Raw genomic sequence first — 17,119 nt, 5'->3', positions numbered from 1 at the left:
TGTATATATCCATGTTCTTTTTTTAAAAGATCCTTTTCCAGGATAGTTTATTATGGGATATTTAATACAGTTCTTTGTGTTCTACAGTGAAGCCTTGTTATTTATTTCCTCTTCTTGCCACCAGGTTCCTCAAGGACAAGAAAGACAGGGGACTTTTCTCTTGAAAAGTCCACCCCACCAGCTGTGGCCCTAGCAATGCCAGTGGTCTGTATCCCTCAGGACTCCAAATTCTTCTTTTTTAACCAGAAAGCGACTCGTCCCCTTGACTCATCTGTAGATGCAGAGGCCACATCCTCCCGAAGCCCTGGGGTGGGTTCGCCACCTTTGTCTTGTCAATTTCACCACCAGCTCTGACTGCACCCGGGACCACAGGGCTTGAAGAGTCACTGGCTCCCTCCCTCCTCCCCCCTGCAGCCTTTGTGGTTAGTGTTACACTCAAGAAAGAATAAATAGAAAGCAACCCTCTTGTTCTAAGATAACCACAGAGATGACAGATACATGCAGACTTGGGGGAGATGGAAGAGAGAATGAAACAATTGAAAAAAAAAAAAAAGGCAAGAAAGGCATGTCTCTGATGAGAAGCCCTGGCCTGCAGATGCTTTTGCTGGGGTGTGACTTCAAAAGGCCAACACAGGGACCTATGAAGGTGCCCTCCTGACTCATCCTGGCCCCCAAGCTTCACTGGGGAAGAAGGTAAATGCCCCAGAGGGAGGCAGCGTGGCTCAGCCACTCAATGAATGACCAGGAATGAGAAATGCTGAGCTGGGGGTGGAAAGGGGAAAGGAGGCTTCCTTCTGGCTGCCTCTAGACCCTGCCAGGTCCAGGGTCAAGAAGCCCATGGTCTCGGGAGCCCAGGACTGTCAGCCTCCCCCAGGGTAGCGGGCAAGTGATGGCTCAACACCTTAACTCAGAGCCTCCACTTCCGGTCCCCACTTCCTTCCTTCATCAGCAATGGTGGGCCCAAGATAGGAAACCACTCACCTCCTTACTCCACAGTGAATTTGTTTCTTTTGTCAAGAAATTCAGGACCCAGGCTGACACATCCCTGTACCAGGTTTGGTCAATGGGTCATCCCTTGGCCCCTGGGACCCGGGTGTGGCTCATTCGTCTCTTCGCTCACCCCTGGCACAGAGTCGGGCATGCAGAAGTTGCTCCATTGATATTTGGGCACAGGGCGTGATGAAGTCAATTCCTCTCTACAATGAGACAGCCCACGAAGGAGGAGCCATCGCCTTTGTCAGGAGAACAAAACAGCATCCTCTTTGCGTACCTTCTTCAGGGTACGTCATCATTTCACCCATTTTCAGAGACGTTCTCTTTCTCTTGATGGTTATTGCTGTGCCACCACTGACAACAATCACAAAGGTGAGAGGTGTAACCATAAGCCACACACTTTTTTTTTTTCCAGAGGCAGCATAATATATTGAATAAAACAGGAGTTTCTAAAGACAGAAATTATTGGGTTCAGGTCTTAGGTCTGCCATGAACAAGTTATGAATCCTGGCCAAGGGACTTTGTTACTGTTTTCTTGTCTATAAAACAGGAATAGGAACAGGGTGTCCCCATGGGGCTCTGGTGAGATGATGCATGTCACCCGTCTCTTCCACCTGGACCAAGAGACACAGTTAAGTATTCACCCCAGCCCCACCCATATCCTAATCTTGTCACCGAAATGAGCTCACTTAATGTTGAATTCTGATCTCCAAGAAAAGGCACAATGAAGTCCTTACCCCCAGGATTTCAGAAGGTACCCCAATATGACCGGTGTCCTCAGAAAAAGACAGCCACCTAAAGATAGATACACACGAAGACAAACCATGTTGCAATGCAGGCAAGAGCTTTGTTACTGCAAGCTGAGAAACATCAAATTGCCTACCAACCACCAGATCTAGGAGGAGGCCAGGAAGGATCGCCCTACAGGCCGGAGGGGGAGCAGGGCCCTGCGGCTCCTTGAACCTGAACTTCCTTCTTCCAGAGCAATTGAGACAACACATTTCTGTTGCTTGAAATCACCCAGTGTGCAGTACTTGTTAGGTGGTGCAGTGGTAAAGAATCCACCCACCAATGCAGGGGACACAGGGTTGATCCCTGGTTCGGGAAGACTCCACATGCTTTGGGGCAACTAAGCCCATGCACCATAACTACTGAGCCTGTGCTCTCGAGCCAGGAGCCGCAACTACTGAGCTCACGCGCTGCAGCTACCGAAGCCCTTGCACGCTGGAGTCCACGCTCTGCGACAAGAGAAGCTCGTGCCCTGCAACTAGAGAGCAGCCCACGCTCACTGCAACTAGAGAAAGCCTGAGTGTGGCAACAAAGACCCAGCACAGCCAAAAACCATTGATTGAAGATTGACTTTTTAAAAGTGGGGCTACGAAGGTCAGAGCTGCTGTTTCCTGCAGCATCACTCGGAACCTCTGCTCATGTGGCCCAGCCTTCCTGCAGGTGGCTGCTCCCACCATATCTACCTCTAGGACCTCTGATTCTCACCATAAGAAGCCTTGTGTCCAGCTCCACACCTGGGGTTGGAGAGGGAGTTCACCTTGCCTGGGCTTTCCTGGGGTTTCCCCTGGACCCCCGGCTCTGGGCTCTGGCTGTCCAGCGCCCCTCCTGCAGCCCTCTTCATGGGAAGAGCCGTGGCTGCACTGATCACAAGGGAGAGAGGCAGACTTGCTGCCCACCCTTGACAAGCGGCCCAGCGGCCCAACTGTGGGTCAGCCTCCTGAAGGACAGATGTGGTCAGGGCAGGGCCTGCAGGCGGAGCAGACTGCAAGAAAGTGTCCTCAGCTTGGCTTCAAGTAACTCATGATAGAGCTCAAGGCAGAGAACATGCTGAGAGTCACTTAATTTTCCTCCTGGGGCTTCTGAAATCAACTGCTAGCTTGAGTCTGGGTCAGGTTTTGAAGCAGATCCTGGTTACCTGCCTAATATCATCCATTCTCCCTTCCTCCTTTCCAACAAGATTCCGATTTTGTTGATTACTCAGAATAAGCGAGTTTATGCTCAGCTCAGGGCCCCATCAAATCAAGCACAAGCCTTTTCCAGAGGGTGGTGGGGGTGGGCTTCTGACCCACCTCTGGTTACTGAGACAGGAGAGGGGCTTTGCGGACTGTCCCTGGAAATGCTTTCCTGGCTCTTAAGGGAGATGCAGGACGGCCTCCCTCTGCTATCGCAGAAGTGGTGGGATGAAGCTTTATTCTTTGGGATGAGATCTCTGGCCCAAACGCTGGGAATGGAGGTTGAACAGGGGGTAAAGAGACCAGGAGGAGGTGAGGTGATGGTTCAGATAAGCCACAGCATATACACACATACACATCACATACATACACATTAGAGATATACACATCATACAGGTATATTATATGTTGGTATATGTGTCAATTTATGTCAATGACAATTTTGATATGTATGTATATATATGCACATGTATGGGATAGACAGGTAGGCAGCTGCTGTACATATTACAGGAAGAGCAAAGGACATAAAAGTTTCTGAGGGAGTCTTGTTTCTCAAATATTGAGAGGTGAGGTAGATGGGGTCGTTGTTTCATAATTATTATCATGCGGTTAAATAAGCCAGATGGATATTTGTTCTCCAGGTGAGCAACACCCGCGGCGGGCCGGGCGCTGTGGTCTGTGTCTCTGACACAGAGAAGAACAGACGTCCGTGAGCCCAGCCCTCATCAGGCAGTGGGGAGCACACGCAATGAACAGACACTGCAAGTCAGTGATGGGATCACAACTGAGGTACCTGCTCTGCTGAAGACACGGAAAGATGCAGATGCTTGCTGGAGGGAGCGTGGAGCGGCAAGGCTGACAAAGACAGAGGATGCGGGAAAGAAAGGGACATTCACATTGGGTCCTGTAGGATGCGTAGGAGTGAGCCAGGAAAGGGGACGGAGAGCGTTCTAGGGAGAGGGGACGGCAGGTGCCAACACCCTCAGGGAGAAGAGCTTTAATGTGCTCAGAACAGGAAGGAAACCAAGACGGCCAGAACAGTGGTAAGCTGACAAAGGCGGCCGGAGATGAGGCTGAAGAGCGAGGCTTTGAGGGGTAGGTTAGGGACGGGGCTTCACCCATGCAGCCGTGGGAATCACTGAAGAGACGCCTCAGAGCTGCAAGAGACAGGATCTGATTTGCATTTTTAAAAGGTGACCTGGATTAAAATTCTTCTGTGAAATTTCAAAAAAAAAAAAAAAAGGTGACCTGGGCTTCTTGTGGGAATGAATTTAGGAGGAGGAGCTGGGGAAGTGGATACACTGAGACCAGTTAGGGGAATATTACCGTCCAGGCAGGACTGTATAAAGTCCAGGGCTTCCTGGTGGCTCAGCTGGTAAAAAAGTCCACCTGCCATGCAGGAGACCTGGGTTCGATCCCTGGGTTGGGAAGATCCCCTGGAGAAGGGAATGGCTACCCACTCCAGTATTCTGGCCTGGAGAATCCCATGGACTGTAGAGGCCATGGGGTCGCAAGGAGATGGACATGACTGAGCGACTTTCACTTTCACAGTCCAGACAAGCAGTGGTGTGTCCTGAACGGGTTGTGGCAGGGACAGACGAATGGGTGCTCGGGCTGTTTAGATACAGGATCAAGAGGATGGAGGGGTTGGATGTGGCAAAGGCGGAGATGGAGAGGTGGAGGCCGGCTCGGACTCAGTGGTTTCCCCTACATCTATCTGGGAAACTCTCAGAAATAAAATGACTCTTCAGAGAGGAAGTCTCTGCAAATCTCCTCTTGTTTGCTCCCTGCTACTTCCAGCATCACGTCCTCCGGGGGTGGGGTGCTGAGCAGAACAATCTCTGCTGGGTAAGCCACACCTCCCCCCTGAGACATCTCACTAGCCAGTCAGATCGCTCACAAAATCCAATCCGTACAGGGCAGGCTTCTAGGTCCAGAAGGCCGACCTCCACTGAATTAACTTACCTCTTGCACAATTCGGCCCATGCTAAATGGAATTCTCAGTTGACACTTTCTTTTAGCATGAGGAAGATGAAAAAAGAATACCTTCTGCATGCTGAAAGAAAGTGTCATCTCACAATTTTAGGCTTAAAGAAAATGTCATTTAAGAATAAGGGAAATAAAGACATTATCTGATAAAACTCTAGTTTGCCACAGGCAGACCCTTTAATAAAAGACATTTTTAAAGGGGTATTCCAGACAGTAAGAAAGATTCCATATGGAAGATCTGAGATTAAGAAGGAGTGAAAAACAAAGAAAATGAAAATAGATTTCTCGGTCTATTATTGAAGAAACAGCAATTGGGAGTCAGACATATTTATCTCCATATCAAGTTGCCATTTCTTACTGTCTGGGAAATTTGGATCAAGTTCATCTCTCACAGTCTTGATAGCCTCATCTTCAAAATTCATAAGCGAGGTCTTTGTAAGGAATAAATGAGCGACCACATATAAATGTTTCCAGCATAGCTTCTGCATCTAGAAGGCGTGAAATAAATGTTTACTCCTTATCGCTTTAAAAATTAATAAACAAGCAAGTAAATAAGATGTTGTTAGCCACAAAGAATTCCTCCCTCTGCTTCAAGTGTGAGATAGAAGGCTGGCACTTCTTCCTGTCGTACGAGGCTACACTGCAGAGCTGATGCTTTAAAGCTAGTCTTTTCATCTTTGCAGTAGCAAGCCTAAGATCTTTCTAACAAAATATTTATGATTTCTTTATTTTATAAATACTGCATGTGACCACACAAGCCCCAGGGGTGGACCCTAGATTCCAGCTTCGCTCACAATTTTAACATAATTCGCGTTCACAGTTTTACGAGAATGAAGGAAATGAAGGCAATATCTGATAAACGAAATTCTAGTTTGCCACAAAGAGACCCTTAATAAAGGAGTTTTTAAAGGTGTATGTCAGACAGGAGGAAAAACGAGACGATTGGATAGAATCACTGACTCAATGGACATGAATCTGAGCAAGCTCTGGGAGATAGTGAAGTGGGAAGCCTGGCGTGCTGCAGTCCATGGGGTTGAAAAGAGTCAGACATGACTTAGTGATGGAACAGCAACAGTTTTTTGAGATCATAAAACACCTGCTGGTCCATCTATGGGGCAAAATGACCAGTCCTGCCCACCCCTTTCCAGGGCTCTTCCACCAACTAGAAAGTAGCGGCACACAAAGGACCCCTCTGTGCAGCTTCTGCATTCTAACCCCCCATGCTGGCAGCCACGGTCCCCAATTCCATCCTCAACTTCACCCCCATTCCCTTTAGGACAAGGAAGCCAAGCTAAGAAAAGCTAGCTTAGTCTTCCTTGGAATCTCTGCCTAATTTTTATCTGGTACCAATTTGGTGGGGTTTCCACCACCAAACTGGTGGTGATGGACAAGGGAGAGAGAAGCCTAAAAGCAGTCTCCCCTGATGACTTAAGGAGGCAAATAACACCAGAGGTTCTAGGACCTGGGCTAGCATCCTTACTCTGCCCTTTGTCCCCTATGTGTCCCCAGGCAAACCCCTTCACCTCTCTGATTTTATCTTCCTCTCACCTGTAAGTCGGAGTCAACAATTACACCATATTTGTAGAGGATGTTACAATTTCCCGAGTGTTTCCACAGTCATAATTTCATTTACTATGCACGGTCAGCTGTATAACAGCCAGCATAATGGTCACCTTGCTGCTGTAAAGATCTAAAAGCAGAGCATGGACTACTGTGTACATGGCAAAGAGCTGCATCCACATGAGGGACCATCACCAGGGTCCCATGACTGACACTCCTAAGAGCAGGGCTTTGCTGCCTGAGTGCCGAATTTGAACTGATTCTACCCCAACTGGCTATGGGACCTTGAGCCTCTCAGCTCCTCGCTTCTATATGAAGGGTGATAACAATAGCCCCGTCTCACAGCCCAGGGCTTTGTACATGGGAGATACTCAGGGAATGAGAGATGATGGAATCAACACAAGTTAAGTCCACGGGAGTCTGACCACACACATCCACACTCCCTGACCCCCACCATCTTCCATTCCTTCTTATCCACGGTTACACCTGATCTCCATAGCCCTGGACAAATACTGGCAAAGGGAGGCTGGAAGCTCTGAACAGCAGGGTGCACTGTGGACTGTTTCTTAAAGGTGATCAAGCCTCAGAGTCCCACTAGATCTGGGGGTGTCTCCAGCTTGCTCTGGATGGAAGCAGAGTCCAGGCTCCCTGAGGTTCCAGGCAGCCCTGACCCTTCCCACTGCCATCTGAGGGTCTTGCTTCAGTGGCTGGGAAGTTCTGGAATATAGGATGCTGGCCAAGCCTCAGTCCCCTAACTAGACTGTGTGGCCACCTTGTTGACAAAAAGCCCTGAGTCTGGGAAAGACTGAAGACAAAAAGAGAAGAGGTTGAAGAGGATAAGACGGTTAGATAGCATCACCAACTCAATGAACATGAATTTGAGCAAACTCTGGGAGATGGGGAAGGACAGGGAAGCCTGGGGTTCTGCCATCCAGGGGGTCACAGAGTCAGACACGACTTGGCAACTGAACAACAACCGAGGCCTCTGCCAACATCACGTGGAGCTGTTGTGATGACCTAGGAAGCAAATGTTAATTGAGCCCAATCTGATGAATGGATGGAAACCACTGGACTATAAAAAATATAAGCTTATTGTTGTTCATTCACTAAGCCATGTCTGACTCTTTGTGATCCCACGGACTGCAGCACACCAGGCTCCTCTGTCCATGGAATTCTCCAGGCAAGAATACTGGAGTCGGCTGCCATTTCCTTCTCCAGGGGATCTTCCCAACCCAGGGATCGAACCTAGGTCTCCCAAATTACAGGCAGGTTCTTCACCATCTGAGCCACCAGGGAAGCCACGTGGCTTCTCCTCTCTGACTTCTGTTTTGTCTGGCTTTCCTGGTGGATAACGTGGTATGAAAAGTGCAAGTCTCTGAGAGTGGGTCTGCCTGCTTCCTCTTACAGCCCCACAGCACCTTCTTCGGGGTTCTGAACGCTGCCTCCTTCTAACGGAGCTTGGCCATATGACGCACACCTACACCCACACGTGTTCTAGAAACCCCCAGAGCAGACACTCGTGTGTCCAGGCAGGGCAAGCTGTGCTTGATTCCCTATGACCCCTGTATCTATAGGAAAGATGAGGGTTCAAAGGATCTAGAACAGCCTCCTGGCTCCTCACTGCTTTAGATGGTGAGCCGAGTCAGCAGAGGCCAGCCAGCAGAGCAGGTCACCCATAGAAATACGGGGAGGGTCAAGGCACATCTTATAGTCCAGCCAGGACCTCAATGGTTCAATTTCTATGTGGTCTGGTCCTCAGACACTGCCTACTAAGAGGGACTGAAAGACTCTCATGGAACATCCTTCCAGAACCCTGCCATCCCCACCTGCTGAATTCTGCCATCCTTTCAAGCCCAGCTCTGTTCTTGGCTACCTAGTTAAGCTTTCTGCAAAGGCCCTTTCCTTCTAGAGAACATAGAGTCTGACCTACTCCCTTGACAGGGTCACTTATCCTGTCAGAAGAAGTCCTATGGGCTTTGTTCTCTCTCCCAGTACAAAGCGCTGGACATAGTAGGTGCTCAAGCATTCTGCTTTTGTGTTCTGGAGGATTTTTCAGGGTTTGGCATTAGCATTCCACAAAACCACACTGATTTAGTCCCTACCATGTCAGGAAATTCAGATGTGGTGTGTGGAATAACCTGATTGCTATTCAGTACAAATTAGAGCTTTTTATTCTATTTCTAATCCCGGTAAATGGGGCTTGTGCGTTAAAAAAAAATATTTTTAGTTTGCAATGTGTGATTACATAATGGAGGCCGAGTCATTTTTTTTTTTTTTTCATTAACATTCATCTCCCTTAGCAGTTCCTTTCTGGGTCTTTGTTTTTGACTCGAGCTGCGGTTCAATGTATTAAAACTGCATTCCTCATAAAAGAGTTCCATAGTAGATGTTTTAACTGGCCCTCCCCACGCCTGTATTTCCAGCTGGCCTGCGCCTGGGGCAACCCACCTGGTGGGGAGTCAGGGGATCCTGCACCCATTCTACAAGTCTGTTAACTAATCTCTGGAATCCAGCAGGGCCCCCCACCCACCAACGCAGCTATTTGCAGGGAGCCCATGTCGGGTGGAAGGAGCATGGTGTGGAAGTGTCCCTGGGGGAGGTGTCTGTACCAGAACTAGGTGCATGAACTCAAATGCCCTATTTAACCTCTAGGAGCCTCAGTTTCCTCATCTGTAAAATGGGGATGCTAAGTCCTAGAAAAAGTGCCTGACATACAGCGGGCATTTAATACCTTGCCTTATTTGCAGACTCCCTGTGGGAGTCTATTCCTTGCTGTTTTCTCCAGCTATCGTCATCCTCAGAGTTATATCACATCTACCGAAGCCAGAACCCTGAGCCCCAAGCAAAAATGAACCTCCAAAATCTGAGTATAAGGCAACACAGCAGGGACTAGTGTAGCTCGTGGAGAGGGTAATGACAAGCAACAAGAAACATGCCAGAGACCAGGGCACGTGTCCACAGAAAACCATAATCCAAAAAGATACACACACCCCTATGCTGATAGCAGCACTATTCACAATAGCCAAGACCTCGAGGCAACCTAAATGCCCGCTGACAGTGAACAGATAAAAAAAAGATGCGGTGCATGTATATACATATTCTTTACCGACTGAGCTACCAGGGTAGCCCACATGGTCCATAATTAAGCTATTTCCAAACCAATCCTTTCTGGATAAAGGCTCCCGTTGAGAATCCTAATGGAAGACCCAAACCCGTGCAGGTTCTAAAAGCCCTCTAAAGCAGATGCTATTGGAGGAGTTGGGGGTGGCTGTGCTTGGTTCTACACGACGACGGTGGAGGAAGATCAGAGGGTCCAGAATCGAATCCTGGCTCTGAAATCCTGTGCCTTGGGTGTGTCACCTCTGACAGTGCTTCCTCATCTTTGAAAAGGGTGATAATGATAATGATCCCCTACAGGATGGCTGGGAGAAACACAGAAGACAGTGAAAGAAAAGAAAATGAAGTTGCTCAGTCGTGTCCGACGCTTGTGACCCTACCACGCTCCTCCAGCTATAGGATTTTCCAGGCAAGAGTACTGGAATGGGTTGCCATTTCCTTCTCCAGAGGATCTTCCCAACCCAGGGATCAAACCTGGGTCTCCTGCACTGTAGGCAGACACTTAACCATCTGAGCCACCGGGGAAGTGCTTAACGCAGAACCTAGCCCCAAGAAGGGCGGTCTCACAGGAGCCCATTGGCTGAAGCAGAGAATTAAAGAACCAGAAAGTGACAGGAATCAGCAGCAGAAAGATTGCCCAAGTGCAGAGGGCATCGGATGGCAAGGGGGCTGTGTGGAGGGAGGCTGAGACACAGTGAGACTGGGGAGGCTGAGACACAGTGAGACTGGGGCCTCCCTGGAGTCAAGGTCAAGATCAAACCCAAGCAGCTGGGCAGATGAAGAAGTTCCTGGGATGGTGTCCATAGGGGTGGTTATGTAGCACTGTGAATGTCCTGATGCTACTGAGCTGTACCCTTAGGAAGGGTTAAAAGTGTACATTTTATGTCAAGTATATTTTACTCTGATGAAAAAAGACAGAGTTACCAAAAAAATTAATAAATAAGACAATACCCTAAAACCCAAAAGTCAGCCCACTAAAGACCCTAAAACGAAAGCAGCACAGAGATCAGGGTCCCCTCGGTCCATGGGATGTTGCAGGGGCACCAGACCCCTGCACCCAAGGCCCAGCAAGTCTAGACCTCCATGGCGTGGAGCTGATCTTTCCTCAGAACGCCCACGGAACCCAAGCTCCCGAATGCTTGAAAACCCAAGGCCACCAGAGGCCACGGCAGCAGAGCAAGGTCACGAGGTTCATGTGCAGAGCAGTGTCTCTCTTGATGGTTCCTCCCCAGTCATTTCTGACATGATTCAGATGAAGAATGAAACATCCAAGGACTCCTCCTCCTCCCCGTGTCTTCATCTGGGAACGGCGGTGTTTCTCTCTTTTTGAGAAAACCCTTGCCTTCAGGAAGAAAGGCTCGAACTTTCCATCCTGCTCAGGTCATAGAAAGCAGACCTTCAGCAAACCACCACTTCCTTCCCTCCCCAGAGAGAAACAAACCCTGGCTGGAGAAGTCTCTCTGGCCAGTGTCTTGAACACCCTTGGTCATGACCTCACTCTTGTCCCCAGAGGGCATGGCAGGCTGGTGCCACCAAAGGTCTGTCTCCATACCCCCAGGGACCCATGACTGCAAAAGCCCCCAGCCTGGGACCGACAGGCTAGGGCCCAAGGGGGTTACCCAGCTGCCTATTTCCAGGCTCCCAGTCATTAGCAGCCCCAGGGGCAGCTCCTTGGTAGAAGGTTCTGCTGGAAAATGGACAGAATGAGTCGGTGACGCAGACCTCTCCCTAAGGGATCCCACCCACCAGCATGCCTCTGTCCACTACGCTCAGTCCGATCACAGACCCCTCCCCTTCTACGCTGCCCACTGTCCTCTCTGCCCAAGTCCTGCCCTCCTCCAGGCCCAACTCCATCCCACTTCCTCTGCTCCCCTGCAGGTGCTCATAGCATCGCTCATCACTGAAGATCATCGTTCCCCAGGATGCTGGCTGGCTGTGGTCTCTCTTCCTAAACCAGATCCCTGGGGACCCTTGGGCTTCCAAGTCACACTAGCAGTAAAGAACCCATCTGCCAATGCAGGAGACATAAGGTTCGAGGGCTCAGTCCCTGGATTGGGAAGAGCCCCTGGAGGAGGGGATGGTAACCCACTCCAGTAGTCCTGCCTGGAGAATCTCTTGGACACAGGTACCTGGAGTTCTAGGGTTGCAAAGAGTTGGACACAACTGAAGCGACTTAGCATGCATGCACAGGGACCCTTAGCTGGCACAGCCAGGGCTCAATAAGTATAGATGCCAATTAAGTGAGAAGTTCTATCCCTTCCCTTTGGGGAATTTCAGTCCAACACTGGCACCCTGGTAGGGACCCTCTAGACAGCAGGACTCAAGAACACACTCAGTGGGCAAAGCCACCAGCACCAGCAGGGGATGTGAGCCGTGGCCACAGAGCCTCTCACAGCCTGAACTAGCTGGTGATCATTCCTATCTCACTGAAGATGGAAGGAGCTCGAGCTTAGAGGCTGAATTCCCAGGACACATGACTGGTTAGAGTCAGAACTGTTTCTGGCACTCAGCATCTCTAGGGGCAGGGCGGGGTGGAGCCAATGGCCCCGGGGCCAGCCTGCCTGGGTTCAAACCCCAGCTCAGCTTTTTGGGAGCTGTGTGATCTCGGGCAAGTTACTCCAGCTCTCAGCCTTGAGTTTCTCATCTGTAATGAGGCCTGTGTTAGTTGCTCAGTTGGCTCCGACTCTTTGCAACCCCATGCCTGCCGGGCTCCTCTGTCCATGGGATTTCCCAGGCAAGAAAACTGGAGTGGGTTGCCATTTTCTTCTCTGGGGGATCTTCCCAGCCCAGGGATCAAACCCGGGTCTCCTGTATTGCAGGTAGACACTTTACCATCTGAGCCACCAGGGACAGGACCAAATGTGGAGCCGAGCTCTCAACCATGCCTGATGCATTTTTGTGCATCCAGCCTCAAGGGGCAGTGGGAAGGGGTTCCTGACATTCTGCATTGGATCAGGGTGAGGCTGCAGGAAGCCAGTCTACCTCCCCACCCCTCCCTCAGCACCCATGCGACCTTCCAAGCCAGCAGGCAAGGGTGTATGTTTCTGCAGCTTCCACGTGGCAAAGCTCCATCCATCCATCAGATCCCGGAGCTCAACAGAGAATGGCCTCTTAAGTAAATAAAGAGAAAACCAGCCAATTGCCCAGGTAATAGGAGATTTTCCTCCTGCCTGCGCTGGTAATTGAGCCATTGGAGCCAGCCCCCAACCTCCACTGGCGCTGCTGTGAGTTGGAAAGGGAGTTTAGGAGGCTGCCTGGCCAAAGACACACGTGCAGGTCCAGAAGGTGGGTGTCCACCACACTGGAACCTGGATCTGGAAGGCGGGTGTCCACCGTGCTGGACCCTGGGTCTGGTAGGGCTCAATACACCCAGTGTGTGCACTAAGTCTTGCCCACTTACCCGTCCCCTTGGCCCAGCAGGACATGGAGCTGCCCAGACCCAGGGGCCCCAGGAACAGAGGATCAGGCAACGCCAACCAGCCACAAGGCTGCTCTATAATGCGAACAAGGAGCCTTCAGCACAGGCTCTGTGGGTTCAGAGGCCCTTGGAATCTGAGCCCCGAGGGACACCCGTCTGCTCCTGCCTCCCTGCAGCCTCCATGCTGGAGGGTCTGACTCCAGGACCCTCACCACCCCTTGACTGCCACACCCCTGCCTCGGCCTTGCCAACCCGACCAGGGTGTGTAAACAAACGGGCGGAGGAGAAAGAACTGCTGGCATTTCTGAGAAACCAGGGCTGGGAACCAAAACAAACTGACGAAGGGAAGGCAACTTCTCCTGAAGAAAGTGTCGCAAAAGAAAAACTTATATCCCTCAAGCTGAGAGACGCCTCTGAAGGTCATTTTGTTCCCCCAGACAGAGTGGGTTTTGGAACCCATCCCCTACACTGGCCTACAAGAGGGTCTTCCTGCGTCTGACCCAGTGCATCGATCCCGATGACCTTGTCTGAACGGACAGAGCAGTTACAGTCCAACAAACAGGAAGGAGGGAGATCAGCCTGAAGCAGGTGCAGAGGCCCCTGAGGACAGACCCTGCAGGTCTCCCGCCCCATCACGCGACGCATCCACGGGTGAAATCACGTGAAGTTAACCTTTGAAGGGAAGGGCAAGATAGGGGCAGGGGACTAAGAGGGACAAACTACTACGTATAAAGTAAATATGCCGCAAGGATATATTGCACAGCACAGGGAATACAGCCAATATTTTATAATAACTTTACATGGAGTATGCTCCATAAAAATTTGAATCACTAGAGTGGACACTTGAAACTACTACTGTAAATCAACTATACTTCAGGGTTTTTTAATGTTCTGTATCTTGATTGTGCTGGCGGTTATGAGTGTGTACGTGTGTCAAAGGTCATTAAACCAAACGTTTACATAAATAAGCTGGTTCACTTCACTGTACAGCGGAAACTAGCACGATATTGTAAAGCAATTATATGTGTGTGCTCAGTCGCTAAGCTGTGTCCAGCTCATTGCAACCTCATGGACTGTAGACCGTCAGGGCTGTCCATGGGCTAGACAAGAATACTGGAGTGGGTTGCCATTTCCTTCTGCAGGGGATCTTCCCGACCCAGGCATTGAACCCGCATCTCCTGCAATGGCAGGTGGATTCTTTACCACTTGAGCCACCTGGGAAGCTCCCAAAGCAATTATACTCCAATGAAATAAATAAATAAACCTAAGCACCATCTAGCAAATCCCCCCCAAAAATAAATAAATAAATCCAACTTTGAGAACAGCAGGGAAGGGCGGACCAGGACTGAAACGTCACGTCTGCTGATGCTACTGGTGTGTCCATCCCTGGCCACAGCGCCCACTGCGCTTTCCCTGGTGGTCCCCAGACACATCCCTCTCCCCAACTCTACCCTGATGTCCCTCCCCTCAAATGCACTGACCCAGCTTCCTCCTCAAGGCGTAGTGAAGTGCTACCTCCAGGGAGCCACTCAATCCACTCCTTACAGAGGTGACCCCTCCTGCCAGCTTCCCAAGACTTGGGCATTCATCACCCTTTCCAGTCAGTACCAAGCAGCAAGGGGACCTCAGAGGGCAGACACAAGTTCTCCTTCACCCCCCAAACCTATGGGCAGAGCAGCTCTGATGGGCAGACACCACCTGACCCTGCAGGCTAATGCCACCCAGAGAGGGGCACAAACCCTGGACCCTCAAACTAAAATTTCAGTTCTGTACAGAACACACTGCCCCAGTTTCATGTCCCTCAGCCCACAGCCTTGATGAAAAGATTCGTGGATAACTGCTGGTTTCTTCCAGAGACAGGGAACTTACCACCTCATGAGTTAGGTTCTTCTCCTGCGCTCTGATCTCCCTGGGGACTCCCACCCCTAGGCTCTTCCTGCCCTCTGGAGCCACGAACTCATCCAGGGTTCTTCCAGGATTGGCTCCCAACAAGGTCACTGTGTTGATCAGGGACAGACGTATGGAGCAGAGGGCTTTCCCACCTGCTGGAGTGTATGTATGCACACACACATGGACACACACCTAAGCCAGAGGATTTTCGCAGCTGCTGGAGTAGGCTTCCCAGGTGGAGTTAGCCACCTGCCAATGCAGGAGACAAAGACACTGGTTGGATCCCTGGGTGGGGAAGATCCCCTGGAGGAGGGCACAGCAACCCACTCCAGTGTTCTTGCCTGAAGAACCCCATGGGCAGAGGAGCCTGGCGCGTTACAGTCCATGGGGTCCCAAAGAGTCTGACACGACTGAAGCGACTTAGCAAACATGCAGCGTGGAGTGTATATATGCACACACACACGTACCCATGTATACACATGCGCACATGCACGGCATACACATGCTCACACAGACACACACGTGTGCACACACAGGCACACACACCTAGGCCGGAGGCAGCAAGTCTGGCTGAGTCACGCGGCCAGACCACAGCTCAAGCGCGGCCAGGGAGGAAGTGACGCCCCGTTTCCTGACCGTCCTCTGCTCTGAGAGGTTCTCTTCTGTCTCTTTGTCTTTCTGACTCCGTTCTTTCCAGGGCTTTGCTTCTACTCAGGACAACAGCCTGCTGCATCCTGGCCCCGCGGCACGGGCTCCCGGCAGCCCTGAGCCCCAGGTGAGGACTTAGGGCTTCTAGACCCTTCTTGTCCTGGACAAGGCGGCTCACGGCTCTGAACCTCGGTCTCCTCATCCTTGAAATGAAGAGGCTGGGTGTGGCGACAGGGCCCTTGAAGTCCCTTCTGATCCCAGCCCTGTGGCTTCTGGCCCTCCTCCAGTCCCCACGGGGTTCAGAGCATCGTGGGGGGTGGGCCAGGATCAGGCCTGGGGACAGGGCTGGGGAGCCCAGCGGCTTCCTGGGCTCACGCCTCCCTAGGAACTCCACGTGCTACACACATTCCCTGCGCTCCTCGGCGGGGAACCCAGCAGGAAGCACCACCACCCGGCAGACGGCCAGGCAGAGGGGCCTGGAGCACCCACCTGCGCCGCACCTCCCTCTCCCCTCCCCTTGCCCTCCTCCGCCTCTCTGCCCCCCTCTCTGCCCCCTCCCTCCCTCCTCCAGACCTACCTTGCACCTGCAGCGACCTCCTTTCTCAGTCTCCAAGCGACACCACTGCAGGCCCACAGCTTTTAGGCTCTGCCTGACCCCCCTGGCCCCAGCAGCTGGATTGGCCCCAGCGGCAGAGGTGGGAGTGGTGCCAGGAGACGCTGCCCTCTGGGAGCCCTCCAGGATCTGCCTGCGCATGTGAGGCCGGCAGGCAGCAACCTCTGACTGCCCTGCGGGGGAGCCTGGGTGGCGAGGGCGGGGCTGACGTGGCCTGCCTGACTGGTCGGGCTTCCTGGGCCCCTCTGTTCCGGAATCCTAGAGGCTGTCCCATTCCAGGATGTTTCCAGGACTTTCTGTAGAGGTGGACATCCGTCCTGGGCCTTGCCCTCAGACTGGAAGAAGATGCAGACGTGTGTGTGTGTGTGTGTGTGTGTGTGTGTGTGTGTGTGTGTGTGTGTGTGCTCAGTCGCTCAGTCATGTCCCACTCTTTTGCGACCCCAGGGACTGCAGCCCGCCAGGTTCCTCTGTCCATGGAACTCTTCAGGCAAGAATATTGGAGTGGGTTGCCATGCTGTCCCCCAGGGGATCTTCCCCACCCAGGGGTCCAACCTGCGTCTCCTGCATGTCTCCCTGAAAACCTGCACCATCCAGGCTCCCCCGCAGCTGGTATCTCTGGGGGCTTTGTCCTTCTTTATAGTAATACTTCTCTACCTCTTCTGTATACTCTACTGTGGGCATGAGTGCTTGTGTAATAGAAAGCATCCAATTAATAAAGCAATAAATATTAATAAACCTTCAAAGGCCTCCCGAGGCAGTGGGGTTGAAGGATGACCCTGACCCTATGCACGAGACTGTCCACGCACATGAGCTAACTTCCCAGCCTCACGGCCTCTCCGAAAACACCCACATGCAGCCCCGCTCTGCACACCGGCTGCTGCCACTGGCCCGCTGCTGGCACTCTTGCTTTGCCTGGAGTGCACGTTCCCA

General features: G+C 51.5%; 1 protein-coding gene and 1 long non-coding RNA gene across 8 annotated transcripts in view; one reads left to right on the top strand and one right to left on the bottom strand.

Moving 5' to 3' along the window:
* Positions 1–17,119, bottom strand: part of CRACR2A (calcium release activated channel regulator 2A) — a 153,775-nt gene that overhangs the window by 99,785 nt on the left and 36,871 nt on the right. For 2 of the 7 annotated variants that reach the window (XM_042247632.1, XM_027967993.2), the window contains exon 1: positions 16,154–16,359. The exons of 2 other annotated variants lie outside the window; for them this stretch is intronic. The gene's annotated coding sequence lies outside the window, so the exon portion shown is untranslated. Of the gene's footprint in view, positions 1–981; positions 13,047–14,907; positions 15,103–16,153; positions 16,360–17,119 lie in introns of those variants that run through there. 3 more of the 7 variants (XM_060413473.1, XM_042247634.2, XM_042247633.2) reach the window with 3 other exon arrangements.
* On the top strand, positions 15,555–16,963 carry LOC121819222 (uncharacterized). Its single transcript, XR_006059468.1, has 2 exons — positions 15,555–15,703; positions 16,634–16,963. It is a non-coding gene; the product is annotated as an uncharacterized LOC121819222 (long non-coding RNA).

This window comes from Ovis aries, chromosome 3 (genome assembly GCF_016772045.2).
Source record: "Ovis aries strain OAR_USU_Benz2616 breed Rambouillet chromosome 3, ARS-UI_Ramb_v3.0, whole genome shotgun sequence".
Classification (NCBI taxonomy): domain Eukaryota; kingdom Metazoa; phylum Chordata; class Mammalia; order Artiodactyla; family Bovidae; genus Ovis; species Ovis aries.
This window is presented reverse-complemented; position numbering and strand designations above follow the sequence as displayed.